The sequence below is a fragment of the Cryptomeria japonica genome, chromosome 2, assembly GCF_030272615.1.
Source record: "Cryptomeria japonica chromosome 2, Sugi_1.0, whole genome shotgun sequence".
Taxonomy (NCBI): domain Eukaryota; kingdom Viridiplantae; phylum Streptophyta; class Pinopsida; order Cupressales; family Cupressaceae; genus Cryptomeria; species Cryptomeria japonica.
The window spans coordinates 370,388,768-370,407,174 of record NC_081406.1 but is presented as its reverse complement, the minus strand read 5'-3'; positions in this window follow the sequence as shown (position 1 = coordinate 370,407,174).

Below are 18,407 nucleotides of genomic sequence, written 5' to 3'. Positions count from 1 at the left end.
TCATTGTCTGTTATAATGCAATATTGCCAACAATCTCCCCCTTTGGCATTGATGGAAAAACCAATTGATTTGACCTTAAAAGATTCGGATTGCTGTGATTCTGAAATGTTGAAATGGACTCCCCCATACATTAGACTTCACCTATTTTTAGTCTTCTTTCCAATATGTAGTCTGCTCAGTTTTCTTTTAGTCTTCTCCCCTGATAGGTCTTCTTCCTCTATAGTAGTCTTCTCCCCCTTTGACAACAATGCCAAAAAGTAAAGAACTAAAACATAATTACTTTCTGTAAGAAGTGATTTCCTGCTGTTGTGTATCAACTGAGTCTCAGTCAGAGCATTTGTCTTCAATTCCTGTTCCCTGTAATATTTCCTATATTATTTTTGTACACCTTTAGAAAACATCCTAAAGTGTATAAATCAGCATCAACTCCCAAAAGCTATTTGATAGAGTCATTGGATTGATGCTTTCACCAAACTCGGTCAGTGAGTAGAAGATAGGGGTAGGACCCCTAACTTACTTCTGAGATATTCAAAAGTGTCCCTTGGTAGTGGCTTGGTGAAGATATCTACTATTTGTTCCTTTGTGCTAACATACTCCAACACCACTTTCTTCTCTTGAGCTTTTTCTATAAGATAATGATATTTGATAGAGATGTGCTTTGTCTTAGAGTGCATAATAGGATATTTTGAAATATTAATGGCACTAGTATTGTCACAGAATATAGTTACTGGCTCGGTAACTTTCTCATTTATACCTTCCAACAGTTGTTTGATCCATGCAATGTTGGTACAATTCAATGCTACAACAACGTATTCAGCTTCTGTTGTTGACTGTGAAACACATCCTTGTTTCTTGCTAAGCCAACTCACTAGTCTTTCTCCTAAAAAGAAAGCTCCTCCACTTGTGCTTTTTCTGCCATCAATGTTGCCTGCCCAATCAGCATCAGTATAAACTTTTAAATCAAAATCATTTCCTTTCTAATATACTAAGCCATAATCCTCTGTGCCTTTCAAGTATCTAAAAATTCTTTTGATTGTTGTCATTGTTGACAATATTACAAGGATATTGAGAAGGTTGTTGATGATTATGGACATAATTGATTAAAGATGTTTTACTATCTTGATATTATTATTTTGTCATTGATGTCAAGAAATTTATTTTCTAATTCAGTATGATGTTGCCATATCTTAAGAAATATGTTATGAAGATTATAAAGAAGTCGGTAAAGACACATGAAAGAATATGATGAATAAGGGGATAAGTTATTCAATGGGCAACTCTACTGAGTCAGACAATGATGAGATCTTGATGTTTTAGATTGTTTTAACATCATACATATGTTGTAAAATGTAAAGGTTAATACTATACTATGTTATCAAGCAAAGAACCTAGTTGGTAAACCCTAAGTTTATCGCAGTCGGTTAATGAAGACAAAATTTCTATCGAGTAAAGTTTAGTATTCACCAAGTTGTAACTGAGCTATAACAAAATGCATTAAATGTTTACATATGATATTTAATGAAAGATGCTGATGAGCTAGAGTGGATCAATGATTGGAAAGCCGTAAAAGAAGTTTGTTAACAAATCTAAGGCAATGGAAAGTCGGCAAGAAGATCTACAGCTCAGATTGAACCGCATTACCCTAACACAAGTTCCAAGGTGAATGTGCAAGTTCCGAGGTGGGGTAAAACATTTTCAAATCAAAAGATACAATGAACCTGGACAAGATTGAAGATCTAATGGCTATGATTGATCATGGGATATGTGATCAAGGAGATTAAACGGTTAGAAGATTGTTTATAAATAAGGAACTGTTGATAAACAATGTATGCGGGCAAGTGTATGCACAGGGATGCTACATAGTGATTACTGAGCACATAAGCTTGAAGACCTATTAGAATAACAGAGTATTGATGCCCAACAGATAGACAAGATTAGTTCTATGTCTACATTGCATTGAACAAATAGGAATCTGCTTTAGCATTTTAGATGTGAAGTTGCAGATAGATTGTATTACTGTTATTTTGTGAAAGTGACAGGAAATCTCTTAACCGAGTGGACTTAACAGTCTTATATGTAAATCCTCTAACAAGGTGACATTCTAATTGAGTGTTTGAAATCCTTTGACAAGGTCACTTCTAACAAAGTGAAGATCCTAACAGATCTGAGGGAAATCCCTTAACCGGGTCACATCTAGCAATGTGTTTTGTAATCTTTAATAGGATTTGCTTTTAACCGAGCATACTCTAGAAATAGTATATTTCTTAGTGGGTCTGAAATCCCACAGTGGTTTTTCCCTATTTGGGTTTCCACGTTAAATCTGGTGTTATGAGGTTTACATTGTTCATATGCTTTTGAGTTTGCATGTTTGATAGTTTTTGGTTATATGACTGATATATGTTACCGAGGTTGAATTTGATGTTTTTATGGATGATTAAGTTTGTATGATTCACCCCCCCCCTCTCATCTTGTTGGCTATTGGATCTGTACTTATATTAAGTATCAGAACTATCAATTTGTATCAGAGCTTTGGACTCCGAAAGGAAAGTTTAAAGGCACTTGAGTTAAAGATCCAAAGATGTATAAGAGGGATGCACCTAAGTTGAATAAGTCAAGTTTCTCTACATGGCAGAAAAGGATGAAGCTACATCTATCAGGAGTTGGAGAATATGCTATATACTATCTGGAGAATGATTTTGTTGCACTGAGCACCTATCCATTGACTATGGAAGAGATAAAGGTGAAGCAAGAACATATTCAAGCAATGATTGAAATAACATCTGCATTGACCGATTCTGAGTTCAATGATCTTGAAGGCTACAATCATGCAAAGGCAATGTGGACTAAGCTCATCTCTGTATATGGAGGAGATGAACATGTTCAAAGAGAAAAAGTTGATAGTCTAAGAGGACAACTTGAATCTATGAGGATGAATGAAGGTGAGAACATAACCCAGTACAGTACAAGACTAAAGGAGATTGTAAATCAAATTAAAGGAGCAGGAGAAACTATTGAAGAAAAGGATGTGACAAGTAAGTTGTTAAGAACCCTTCTACCTACCTATGCAATCCGAGTCTCTGCAATCAATGAATTGAGGTTTGTACCTAATATGCCAGTTTCCTTGGATGGTACTATTGGTAAGCTACATGCATTTGAGTTAAGCAATTTTGATAACAGTGGGTCATCGGTAAATAAAGTTGAATCTGCATTTAGTTCTTTTCATCTGAATGAATCTAATGATCACAATGAAAGAAAGTATAAGTACTCTGAAGGAGATCACAGTGGAGCAAGTGAAATATTTTGGAAGAACATGGAGGAGGTACACAAACTGTATGAAGAAATCAGAAAGCAAGAAGAGTTTGAAGCACTATTGGCCAAAAGGTTACCGAGAGGCAAAGGTAAGTATAAAGGAAAACTACCTTTGAAATGTTTCAATTGTGATAAGATTGGACATATGGCTTCTAACTGTCCTGACAAAGATTTCATTGAAAAGAGAGATTACCGAGATGATAGACAAAAAGATAATCATTACAGAGGACACCGAGATTTCAGAAAAAGAGATAAAAAGACATGCTTAATTGCTAATGAAGAATCTGAAGATGATAAATCAGATGAGACTGATACAGAGGAAGTTGTTTATGTGGCTATCAAGGATGGATCAGATGAAGAAAGGTATGAAGAAAAAGCCCTAATATCTCACATAAACACTAACGATTCTTGGATTATAGATAGTGGATGCTCACATCATATGACATGAGATAAACACAAGTTTGTTATGTTAGAAGATTATGATGGAGGCTATGTTAGATTTGGTAATGATGCACCATGTCCACTAAGAGGTAAAGGATCCATAACACTTCTTGATAAAGCAAGATGCAATGATGTTTATTGGGTTGAAGGTCTGAAATATAATTTGTTGAGTGTAGCACAACTAAACAACACAGGTTACCGAATAGAATTTCAGAAAGGAATTGTCAAAGTTCATGACAAGCATGGAAAGTTAGCTGCTACCAGGACACAAACAAAAGGCAATACATTTCACCTTGACTATACTCACAATAAGTGTTTGCATGCAAAGATTGATAATACCTGGTTATGGCATAAAAGGTTTTGTCATGTTAATTTTGATAATCTAATCAAGATAAGTAAGAAGCACATAGTAAGAGGTCTACCGAGTCTTGAAAAACCTGATAATGTTATGTGTCGAGGATGCCATATGGGTAAGATGACAAGATCCAGCTTTACAAGTAAGTCCTACTCTTTTAAGGGAATTTTAGATCTTGTGCACACTGATCTTTGTGGTCCTATGAAAGTTCAAAGTTATTATGGTGATAAATATTTCATATTATTTGTGGATGACTATTCAAGGATGATGTCAGTAATGTTTTTTAAAAGAAAAATCAGAAGCTTTTCAAATGTTTAAGTGGTACAAGGCTAGAGTTGAAAATGAAACAGGAAGACAACTTAAATGTCTTAGATCAGATAGAGGAGGAGAGTTCACATCTGATGAGTTCAACCTATTTTGCAATGATCATGGTATTAAAAGACAAGTCTCTGCACCGAGAACTCCACAGTAGAATGGAATAGCTAAAAGAAGAAATAGATCTATTGTGGATTGTGCTAGAACATTGATGATTGAGAAGAAGGTTCCACAAACATTTTGGAGAGAAGCAATAAGCACAGCTATTTACACCTTGAACCGAGTTCAATTGAAGAAAGGTACTTTGAAGACACCTTATGAAATCTAGTATGGCAAGAAACCTAATGTAAGTTACTTTAAGATCTTTGGAAGTAGATGCTATGTTCATAAAGATGATAAAAATGGCAAGTTTGATCAGAAAAGTGAAGAAGGAACATTTCTAGGATATTCTTCTAGAAGCAAAGCATTTAAATGTCTGATCAAATCATCTAACAAAATAGTAGAAAGTGCAAATGTGAAAATTGATGAATTTGCAGAAAGAACTGATGAAAGGAATTCCAAAGAACCAGAAGACTATGATGAATTTGTCTATGTGCAACCGAGAAGTCCTACCGAGAAGACTGTTGAAGGAAATGAAGAAAATATCCAGTTACCGAGTGATGAAGAAGATCATATAGAGCCTACCTAGCCTGTATTAGCCAATTATGTCAGAAGACACCATGCACCAAGTCAGATTATAGGAGATAAGGATGATCCAGTGATGACAAGAAACAAACTGAGACAGAACACATGTTTGATATCTGAATTTGAACCGAGAATAGTGAAAGAGGCGTTTAATAGTGAAGATTGGATAAATGCTATGACAGAAGAGATTGATCAAATCAAGAAGAATGACACATGGACACTGGTCCCAAGACCGAAGGATAGAAATGTAATCTACAAAGTGGATCTTCAGAAACAAGCTAAATGAGAAAGGTGAGGTCATTCGGAACAAAGAAAGATTGGTTTGCAAAGGTTATGCCCAAGAAGAAGGAATTGATTATGGTGAGACTTTTGCACCTGTTGCTAGACTTGAAGGAGTTAGAACATTGTTGGCATATGCTGCTTTCAAAAACTTCAAGGTCTTTCAAATGGATGTCAAATCTGCATTTCTGAATGGAATATTAGAAGAAGAAGTTTTCATTGAACAACCTGAAGGATTTGTTGATGTCAATAATAAAGATCAGGTATGTAAATTGAACAAAGCTTTATATGGTCTGAAACAAGCACCTCGAGCATGGTATGAAAGATTGCACTCTTATTTGATTAAGATTGGTTTTATAAGGACAAGTGAGAAAAACAACATGTACATGAAGAATGATGAAAATAGAATACTAATCTCAGCCATATTTGTTGATGATATTATATTTTGTGGAAATGACTCTTTATGCAAGAACTTTGGAAATGAAATGAGCAAAGAATTTGAGATGTCATTAATTAGTGAGATAAAGTATTTTATAGGCTTACAGATACTGCAAATGAAAAATGAGATTCTCATTACTCAATCCAAATACATAAAGGAAATCTTGAAGAAATTTGGAATGGAGGATTCAAAGCTAGTAAGTACTCCTATGACTACCAATTGCAAACTATCAAAGAATGATGAATCTGCATCTATTGATGAGACACTCTACCGATCCATGATTGGAAAACTACAATATGTTGTTCAGAGCAGGCCAGATATAGGACATGCAGTAGGTATTGTTGGAAGATTCTCTGCAGATCCTAAGGAAATACACATGACAACAATCAAAAGAATTTTCAGATTCTTGAAAGGCACTGAAGATTATGGCTTAGTATATCAGAAAGGAAATGATTTTGATCTAAAAGTTTATACTGATGCTAATTGGGCAGGTAACATTGATGACAGAAAAAGCACAAGTGGAGGAGGTTTCTTCTTAGGAGAAAGACTAGTGAGTTGGCTTAGCAAGAAACAAGGATGTGTTTCTCAGTCAACAGTCGAAGCTAAATATGTTGCTATAGCACTGAATTGTACCAACATTGTATGGATCAAACAACTATTGGAAGGTATAAATGAGAAAGTTATCAAGCCAGTAACTATATTATGTGACAATACTAGTGCCATTAATATTTCAAAGAACCCTGTTATGCACTCTAAGACAAAGCACATATTTATCAAATATCATTATCTTAGAGAAGAAGCTCAAGAGAAGAAAGTGGTGTTGGAATATATTAACACAAAGGAGTAGATAGCTGATATCTTCACCAAGCCACTACCAAAGGACACTTTTGAATATCTCAGAAGTAAGTTAGGGGTCCTACCCCTATCTTTTACTCACTGGCCGAGTTCGGTGAAAGCATCACTTCGATGACTCTATTGAATATCTTTTGGGGAGCTGATGCTAGAGTGATACACTTTAGAATGTTTTTCTGAAAGTGTAGTGGAAATATTACTGGAATAATACAGAAAATGATACAGGGAACAAAAATTGTAAACAAATGCTCTGACCGAGACTCAGTTGATACACAACAGCAGGAAATAAATTCTTACAGAAAGAAATTATGTTTTAGTTCTATTCTTTTTGGCATTGTTGTCAAAGGGGGAGAAGACCAAGAAGGAGAACCTAGAAGGAGAATATCTACCCGGGGGGAGAAGACCAAGAAGGAGAAAATCTACCCAGGGGGAGAAGACCAAGAAGGAGAAGATCTACCAAAAGGGCAGAAGACCCGAGAAGACTGAGAGAAGACTACAAATTGAAATAAAGACTGAAAATAGAAGAGAAGTCTGATGTATGGGGGAGAACATTTCAGCATTTCAGAATCACAGCAATCCGAATTTTTAAAGGTCAAATCAATTGGTTTTGCCATCAATGCCAAAGGGGGAGATTGTTGGCAATATTACAAGGATATTGAGAAGGTTGTTGATGATTATGGACATAACTGATTAAAGATGTTTTACTATCATGATATTATTATTTTGTCATTGATGTCAAGAAATTGACTTTCTAATTCAGTATGATGTTGCCATATCTTAAGAAATATGTTATGAAGATTATAAAGAAGTCGGTAAAGACACAGGAAAGAATATGATGAATAAGGGGATAAGTTATTCAATGGGCAACTCTACCAAGTCAGACAATGATGAGATCTTGATGTTTTAGATTGTTTTAACATCATACATATGTTGTAAAATGTAAAGGTTAATACTATACTATGTTATCAAGCAAAGAACCTAGTCGATAAACCCTAAGGAACCTAGTCGGTAAACTATAAGGTTATCGCAGTCAGTTAATGAAGACAAAATTTCTACCGAGTAAAGTTTAGTATTCACCGAGTTGTAACCGAGCTATAACAAAATGCATTAAATGTTTACATATGATATTTAATGAAAGATGTTGATGAGCTGGAGCAGATCAATGATTGACAAGCCGTAAAAGAAGTTTGTTAACAAATCTAAGGCAATGGAAAGTTGGCAAGAAGATCTATAGCTCAGATTGAACCGCAATACCCTAGCACAAGTTCCAAGGTGAAAGTGCAAGTTCCGACACAGGGTAAAATGTTTTCAGATAGAAAGATATAATGAACCTGGACAAGATTGAAGATCTGATGGCTATGATTGATCATGGGATATGTGATCAAAGAGATTAAGCAGTTAGAAGATTGTTTATAAATAAGGAACTATTGATAAACAATGTATGCGGGCAAGTGTATGCACAGGGATGCTACATAGTGATTACCAAGCACAAAAGCTTGAAGACCTGTTAGAATAATAGAGTATTGATGCCTAGCAGATAGACAAGATTAGTTCTATGTCTACATTGTATTGAACAAATAGGAATCTGCTTTAGCATTTTAGATGTGAAGTTGCAGATAGATTGTATTACTGTTATTTTGTGAAAGTGACAGGAAATCTCTTAACCGAGTGGACTTAACAGTCTTATATGTAAATCCCCTAACAAGGTGACATTCTGATTGAGTGTTTGAAATCCTTTGACAAGGTCACTTCTAACAAAGTGAAGATCCTAACAGATCTGAGGGAAATCCCTTAACCGGGTCACATCTAGCAATGTGTTTTGTAATCTTTAACATGATTTGCTTTTAACCAAGCATACTCTAGAAAGAGTATATTTCTTAGTGGGTCCGAAATCCCACAGTGGTTTTTTCCTATTTGGGTTTCCACGTTAAATCTAGTGTTATGAGGTTTATATTGTTCATATGCTTTTGAGTTTGCATGTTTGACAATTTTTGGTTATATGACTGATATATGTTACCGAGGTTGAATTTGATGTATTTATGGATGATTAAGTTTGTATGATTCACCCCCCCCCCTCTCATCTTGTTGGCTATTGGATCTATACTTATATTAAGTATCAGAACTATCAGTCATGTGTGTTTCCTTAGGATCTGCAGAGAATCTTGCAACTATACCTACTGCATGTGCTATATCTAGTCTGTTGTGAACAACATATTGTAGCTTTCCAATCATGGATTGGTAAAGTGTCTCATCAACAGATGCAGATTCATCATTCTTTGACTATTTACAGTTGGTAGTCATAGGAGTACTTACTGGTTTTGAATCCTCCATTCCAAATTTTTTCAAGATTTCCTTTATGTACTTGGATTGAGTAATGAAAATATCATTTTTCATTTGCAATATCTGTAAACCTATAAAATACTTTATCTCACCGATTAATGACATCTCAAATTCTTTGCTCATTTCATTTCCAAAGTTCTTGCATAAAGAGTCATTTCCACAAAATATAATATCATCAACAAATATGGCTGAGATCAGTATTCCATTTTCATCATTCTTCATGTACATGTTGCTGTTATCACTTGTCCTTATAAAACCAATCTTAATCAAATAAGAGTGCAATCTTTCATACCATGCTCTTGGTGCTTGTTTCAAACCATATAAAGCTTTGTTCAATTTACATACCTGATCTTTATTATTGTCTTCAACAAATCCTTCAGGTTGTTCAATGAAAACTTCTTCTAATATTCCATTCAGAAATGCAGATTTGACATCTATTTGATATATCTTGAAATTTTTGAAAGCAGCATAGGCCAACAATTTTCTTACTCCTTCAAGTTTAGCAATAGGTGCAAAAGTTACACCATAATAAATTCCTTCTTCTTGAGCATAACCTTTACAAACTAGTCTTGCTTTGTTTCGAATGACCTCTCCTTTTTCATTTAGCTTGTTTCTGAAAATCCACTTTGTACCGATTACATTCTTGTCCTTCGGTCTTGGGATTAGTGTCCATGTGTCATTCTTCTTGATTTGATCAATCTCTTCTGTCATAGCATTTATCCAATCTTCACTATTAAATGCCTCTTTCACTATTCTCGGTTCAAATTCAGATATCAGACATGTGTTCTGTCTCAGTTTGTTCCTTGTCATCACTGGATCATCCTTATCTCCTATAATCTAACTTGGTGCATGATGTCTTCTGACATACTTGGCTAATACAGGATCAGTAAGCTTTGTATGATCTTCTTCATCACTCGGTAACTGGATATTCTCTTCATTTTCTTCAACAATCTTCTCGGTAGGACTTCTCGATTGAACATAGACAAATTCATCATAGTCTTCTGGTTCCTTGGAATTTCTTTCATCATTTTTTTTTGCAAATTCATCAATTTTCACATTTGCACTTTCTACTATTTTGTTAGATGATTTGATCAGACATTTAAATGCTTTGCTTCTTGAAGAATAACCTAGAAACATTCCTTCTTCACTTTTTTGATCAAATTTGCCATTTCTATCATCTTTATGAACATAGCATCTACTTCCAAAGATTTTAAAATAACTTACATTAGGTTTCTTATCATACCAGATTTCATATGGTGTCTTCAAAGTACCTTTCTTCAATTGAACTCGGTTCAAGGTGTAAACTGCTGTGCTTATTGCTTCTCTCCAAAATGTTTGTGGCATCTTCTTTTCAATCATCAGTGTTCTAGCACAATACACAATAGATCTGTTTCTTCTCTCAGCTATTCCATTCTACTATGGAGTTCTCGGTGCAGAGACTTGTCTTTTAATACCATGATCATTGCAAAATAAGTTGAACTTATTAAATGTGAACTCTCCTCCTTTATCTGATCTAAGACATTTTAGTTGTCTTCCTGTTTCATTTTCAACTCTTGCCTTGTACCATTTAAACATTTGAAAAGCTTCTGATTTTTCTTTTAAAAACATTACTGACATCGTCCTTGAATAGTCATCCACAAATAATATGAAATATTTATCACCATAATAACTTTGAACTTTCATAGGACCACAAAGATCAGTGTGCACTAGATCTGAAATTCCCTTAGAAGTGTAAGACTTACTTGCAAAGCTTGATCTGTCATCTTACCCATCTAGCATCCTCGGCACATAGCATTCTTAGGTTTTTTAAGACTTGGAAGACCTCTTACTCTGTGCTTCTTGCTTATTTTGATCAGATTATCAAAATTGACATAACAAAACCTTTTATGCCATAACCAGGTATCATCTAACTTTGCATGCAAACACTTATTCCGAGTTGAGTCAAGGTGAAATCTGTTACCTTTTGATTGTGTCTCGGTAGCAGCTAACTTTCCATTTTTGTCATGAACTTTGACAATTCCCTTCTGAAATTCTATTCGGTAACCTGTGTTGTTTAGCTGTGTTACACTCAACAAATTGTATTTCAAACCTTCAACCCAATAAACATCATTGCATCTTGCATTATCAAGAAGTGTTATATATCCTTTACCTCTCATTGGACATGGTGCATCATTACCAAATCTAACATAGCCTCCATCATAATCTTCTAATATAACAAACTTGTGTTTATGTCCTGTCATATGATGTGAGCATCCACTATCTATAATCCAAGAATCATTAGTGTTTATGTGAGATATTAGGGATTTTTCTTCATACCTTTCTTCATATGATCCATCCTTGATATCCACATAAACTACTTCCTCTATATCAGTCTCATCTGGTTTATCATCATTGGATTCCTCATCAGCTATTAGGCAGGTCTTTCTATCTCTTTTTCTGAAGTCTCGGTGTCCTCTGTAATGATTATCTTTCTATCTGTCATCTCGATAATCTATTTTTTCAGTAGAATCTTTGTCAAGATAGTTAGAAGCCATATTTCCTATCTTATCACAATTGAAACATTTCAAAGGTAGTTTTCCTTTATACTTACCTTTGCCTCTCGGTAACCTTTTGGCTAATAGTGCTTCAAACTCTTCTTGCTTTCTGATTTCCTCATACAGTTTGTGTACTGCCTCCATGTTCTTATGAAATCTTTCACTTGCTCCACTGTGATCTCCTTTAGAGTACTTATACTTTCTTTCATTGAAATCATTATATTCATCAAGATTAAAAGAACTAAATGCAGATTCAACTTTATTTACTGAAGATCCACTGTTATCAAAATTACTTAACTCAAATGCATGTAGCTTACCAGTAGTAGCATCTAAATAAATTGGCATATTAGGTACATACCTCAATTAGTTGATTGTAGAGACTTGGATTGCATGAGTTGGTAGAAGGGTTATTAACAACTTACTTGTTATATCCTTTTCTTCAATAGTTCCAGCTACTTCTTTGATTTGATTGACAATCTCCTTTAGTCTTGTACTGTACTGAGTTATGTTCTCACCTTCATTCACCCTCATAGATTCAAGTTGTCCTCTTAGACTATCTACTTTTTCTCTTTGAACATGTTCATCTCCTCCATATATTGATATGAGCTTATCCCACATTGCCCTTGCATCATTGCAGCCTTCTAAATCATTAAACTCTGAGTCGGTCAATGTAGATGTTATTTCAATTATTGCTTGAATATGTTCTTGCTTTGCCTTTATCTCTTCCATAGTCAATGGATAGGTGCTCGGTGTGACAAAATCATTCTCTAGATAGTATACAACATATTCTCCAACTCCTGATAGATGTAGCTTCATCATTTTTTGCCATGTAGAGAAACTTGACTTGTTTAGCTTCGGTGCATCCCTCTTATACATCTTTGGATCTTTAACTCAAGTGCCTTTAAACTTTCCTTCCGGAGTCCAAAGCTCTGATACCAATTGATAGTTCTGATACTTAATATAAGTACAGATCCAATAGCCAAGAAGATGAGAGGGGGGGGTGAATCATACAAACTTAATCATCCATAAAAACATTAGATTCAACCTCGGTAACATATATTTCAGTGATATAACCAAAACTGTTAAACATGCAAACTCAAAAGCATATGAACATCATAACACTAGATTTAACGTGGAAACCCAAATAGGGAAAAACCACTATGGAATTTCGGACCCACTAAGAAATATACTCTTCTAGAGTATGCTCGGTTAAAAGCAAATCCTGTTAAAGATTACAAACACATTGCTAGATGTGACCCGGTTAAGGGATTTCACTCAAATCTGTTAGGATCTTCACTTTGTTAGAAGTGACCTTGTTAAAGGATTTCAAACACTCAATCAGAATGTCACCTTGTTAGAGGGTTTTACAAATAAGACTGTAAGTCCACTCGGTTAAGAGATTTTTTGTCACTTTCACAAAATAACAGTAATAAAATCTATCTGCAACTTCACATCTAAAATGCTAAAGAAGATTCCTATTTGTTCAATACAATCTAGACATAGAACTAATCTTGTCTATCTGCTGGGCTTCTATACTCTGTTATTCTAACAGGTCTTCAAGCTTCTATGCTCGGTAATCACTATGTAGCGTCCTTGTGCATACACTTGCCCACATACATTGTTTATCAATAGTTTCCTATTTATAAACAATTAGGTAACCGCTTAATCTCCTTGATCACATTTCCCGTGATCAATCATAGCCATCAGATCTTCTATCTTGTCTAGGTTCAATGCATCTTTCGATCTAAAAACATTTTACCCCACCTTGGAACTTGCATGTTAGTCTTGGAACTTGTGCCAGGGTATTGTGGTTCAATCTGAGTTGTAGATCTTCATGCTGACTTTTCATTGCCTTAGATTCGTTAACAAACTTCATTCACGACTCACCAATCATTGATCAGTTCCAACTCTTCAGCTTCCTTCATTAAATAACGCATGCAAACATTTAATGGATTCTGTTATAGCTTGGTTACAACTTGGTAACAACTCGGTGAATACTAAACTTCACTCGGTAGACATTCCGCCTTCATTAACCGATAGTGATAACCTTAGGGTTTACCAACTAGGTTCCTTAGGGTTTACCGACTAGGTTCTTTGCTTGATAACATAGTATAGTATTAACCTTTACATTTTACAATATATGTATGATGTTAAAACAATCTAGAATATCATGATCTCATCATTGTCTGACTCGGTACTAGTTGCCCATGGAATACCTTATTCATCCCCTTATTCATCATATTCTTTCTTGTGTCTTTTACCGACATCTTTATAATCTTCATATCATACTTCTCAAGATATGGCAACATGATACTGAATTAGAAAATCAATTTCTTGACAACAATGACAAAATAATAATATCAAGATAGTAAACATCTTTAATTAGTTATATCCATAATCATCAACAACCTTCTCAATATCCTTATGAAATACCAACAATCTTTCATTGTCTGTTTATAATGCAATATTGCCAACAACAACATCTCCAATTAGATAGAAAATCATTGCAATGACAAGTTAAAAAAAAAAAAAAGAACAAGTGAATTTCGTGTTTGGCACGCTTGTGCAAAAGAGTTTGTCGAGTGGTCCTACTTCTAACACAAACTATCCTCTCCCTTGGCTTTCGTGGTCCTAGGTGCAAGAGAAAAGTGTTAGTAACACTCAAATTTTTATCTTTTTAAGAGAGGCCTACCAAGAGACACATCACTCTTGGGAACGACCTCGCGCGGTAAATCCTTCGAGCCGCTATAGAAATCTAGTGAGAGCGAAAGTTGTAGCCTTGGGTATAGTTGTTCCTACAGTGTAACTTGCCGAAAGGACAAATGGGCCCCACCACAAGTTACAAGGCTCTTAATTGAGTCACTGTAGAATGAACTTATGTCCAAAGACATCAAAAATGACTAAACACCTTTAAATAGTAGGCCACCCATTCTATTGATTGAGGATATTTGTGATATAATTCAGTGCAAGAGCATAGATGGTCTTGCTCCCAAGATACTCACCATACATATTTCCTTGAGTAGAAACATAGCTTTTTGAAAAGTCACTTGTGGCTTGATGAAAGTGGTGAATCCCCCATCATAGGGATCATCTATTTGTTATACTCATGCAAGACTTAGTTTATCACATCCTTACCTGCCACGACGGGATTCATAAGGTATGTAGTACCAAAGTCAAAGAAATATCAAGATGTGGGCTGAATTTATCGCAACTGGCCATTTGACCTTAGGGATACAAAGTGTTTGAAGTGTTTTCATTTTAGTCAAGACCAAGTGCAAATTGAGCCGACTTCATGCTTTGGAAAGAAAACACCTAAAATACACTTAAAGGAAAGGATCATAAGAAGTCCAAGGATTGGGTTGATCTAGACCCATACTTATTTGTGCCTTTTGAGGCAACATTCTTGTGTTTGTGTGCTTGCTTTGTTTTCTTGTCAAAGCAACATCATAAAATCCAAAAATCGAAACAAGTATTCATCCAACCAAACTTTTTTTAAAACAACCAAAAAGATCAAAAACAAAGAAAAAAGTATCAAACTTTATGACCATTCTTCACATCTTGAGAAAGAAGAATCTTCATCAAAACATCAACTTGAAAAGAAGACCATTGAGCTCAAAGACTTTGATCAAAAGGAGGAAATTATTCTATCTAAATAGACAAATATTTGTCTCGTATAGAGCTTTTCTATGTCACATGCGTCTATACTTTCAAGGCAAATCAAATGAATTTGATCCAGAGTCATTGAACCACAGAGCTTTTATGCAATATAGAGCTTTAAGTTATCACAAAAATAAAGGAGGCAAGATCAATCCCAACTTCTTCCCAGACACTTGTACCACATACAACGTAGCTCGAGAAATGCCACCAACGCCCGAAAGAGAAGAGATAGAATTTGTTCCATTTGTGACACAAAGATTTTATTGAAGTTAAACATTTCATCCATTTCTCACCTTCACATCATCACTTCAGTTCAACTCTCAAAACATTAAGAGGTTCTTGTCCTAATTTGTCTTTTGGATATTGCTTGAAATCAAACACAACAAATCAATTTTATATTGTTTCTACATCTAGGATAAACTCATCCTAAGAGACATATCTACGCAGGTTAAAAACTAGTTTATGAGTGAATCCTCTCATTACTAGGTAGTTAAGTCTGTAACACATCTCAGATTTCTCTAAACCTTATCACATCAAACCTTATCAAAACAAAAACAAGCAAATCAAAGAAAGAATTTTGGTCACATCCACCTTTAAGTGCTAGAGATCCATATATAACACACCACACCAAACATCAATCTTTCATTGTGTCAACAACTCATCATCATTTTCACCCAACTTCAACAAAAACTTGTAAACAAAATGGCTCATACTGTTACTACTTATCAAGTTGCCATTAGTTTTTATATTCAAAGTCATACTATATATTCTAGTTGGTTACCACTACCGAATCATGCAGTCAGTATAAATAGGGAAGTCGGTATGCACAGTCTAGTCAGTTACAGAAGAAAGCAGTCACAAAATGCAGTATACATCGAGCTGTCTACCGAGTATCTTTTTATGACTACTGAGCAGTAAAGTTAACACACTGAGTTGATATTCATCGAGTGAAACGTGTTACCAGATACATTGAACCTGGACATGCATATGAAAATGTGTTACAAGATTGAGGCACATCTAACCGTTATTACATTGGAAATTGCACTCGAAGATTGTGTATGATTGTGAGGTCAATCTAACCAATAAAATATTTTGTTTAGTTATCCATTTGAGGAATCTTGTTTGTAAGATCGAAGCAATGAATTGGAACACCATTTTAAGAGATCTATATACACAGCATTATTGAAGTGTATGTATGCATGAAGGAAGACTGTTACAGAGACACAGAGGTCACCGAGAAAGTTTTTAGAGAACAGTCGAAGAACAGAGTAAACAGAAGGGTTTACTAAGTTACTATATGAGTTACTGAGGTATACTATAAGCAAGGTAATCTTATCTTGAGCACATAGAATCTGCTATAAGATTTCAGATGTAAAGTTGCAGATGTTTGTAATGATTTTATTGTAATATTGTGAAGTTGAAAGAGAAACCTTTAACAGGGTAAAAGACTCTAACCAAGTCTATAAATTGTAAAGCCTCTAACCAGGTGCAACATTCAGAATAAATGTTGTAAAATCCTTTAGCAAGGTAGATATAACAGATCTTGTTACTCCTAACAGGGTATGCTATCAGAAATAGCTAAATGTAGCTCTAACCGAGCATTCTTTATTATTGCAGTAGTGAAGTTGTGGGTGCCATCCCCACCACAGTTTTTCTCTCTAACCAAGAGTTTCTGCGTAACCAAAATATATGTGTTATGGAGTGAATCATGTATGATTGTTATCTGTTTGTTTTAACTTTATTGTATGTTACTGCACTATTCTATTTATGCATAACAATAAGGTTATTATTAAAGAAAAGTTTTGGAGTACTGATTCACCCCTCCCCTCTCAGTACATTAGCTTTCCATATTGGGCCTAACAATTGGTATTAGAGCTTCAATCTTAGAAAAAGGTTTGACTACCTAAAGAGAAAGATCTTATCAATGGAAGGCTATAAAAAATCTTGGAGGATTGTGTATCTGCAAGAAGAGCTAGATCATGCAAATCAAGTGATTGCAGACATGCAAAGGCAAATGCAAAAATCTCTGAAAGTAAGAAGAAGATTATCTAATGACTTGCAGGATTCTCAAGAGTTAGTGGAACAAATTGAGACATCATCTGAGAATAGTATATCTAAAGAGATTGAAGAAATGATTGGAGTATTGAAAGAAAAGAACAAGCATTGGCTGATCAACTAAAAGCAATGAAAAGAGAACATGAACATTTCAGCACACAGATGACTGAAAATCTAGATGCATTGAGGACATCAGAGGATAAAGCAAGAGATCTACAAAGAGAGAAACAACAACTTGAAGTCCTAGTATCTGATAAGAAAGATGAAATCATAAGGTTAACTGGGATTCAACAAAATATGACAGATCAACTAGGTTATGCACATCATGAAGCAATTCTAAAGAATGATGAAAATCAAGCATTAAAACTTGAAGTATCAAGGTTGACTGATGAACTTGAAACAGAGAAGAAATCCAAAGAAACATTGACGAAGAGTTATGATGCATCAAAGATGTTGGATGAGCAACTGAATACAAGAAGACCCAACAAAGATGTAGGACTCGGTTACAAAGGAAAAGAATCAATCGAGAAAGTAATTCATACTACCGAGAGAGGAGAATCATCAAAGTAAGATGGAAATAGGAATAACATCAAAAAGAAGAAGCCTATTTGCTACTACTGTGGAAATCAAGGTCATACTGCCAACATATGCCAGATTAGAAAAGGTAAGCAACCAAATATCACTAAGTCCAATGGATATTGTTACAATTGCAATAAATATGGTCACACACCTAATCAATGTAGGACAAAGTCTATTAACAACTATCAGAAGACAAAATTCAAAGGGTTTGGTAGAAACTGTAATAGATATGGACATAGTACCGAGAAGTGCTGGTCTAAGCAAAAGAACTACATGCGGTGTCCACACCGAGCAGACACTAGAGGTTACCGAACTCACACAGATCCTTACTGACAATATGCAGTAGTACCATGGGATTACAATACAAGGATATGGTGCGAATATTGTGGAAGATATGGACATATTAGTGCCAACTATTTTATAAGGTTTGGAATGAACAACCGAAGATCATGGAGAAATCTTGGTATGGCATGTTTTCATTGTCACAAAGCTGGACATTTAGCTGGAGATTGCAGAGATCAACCTAGAAGAGACATTGAAGAGATAAAAGAAAAATTTAAGATGATTT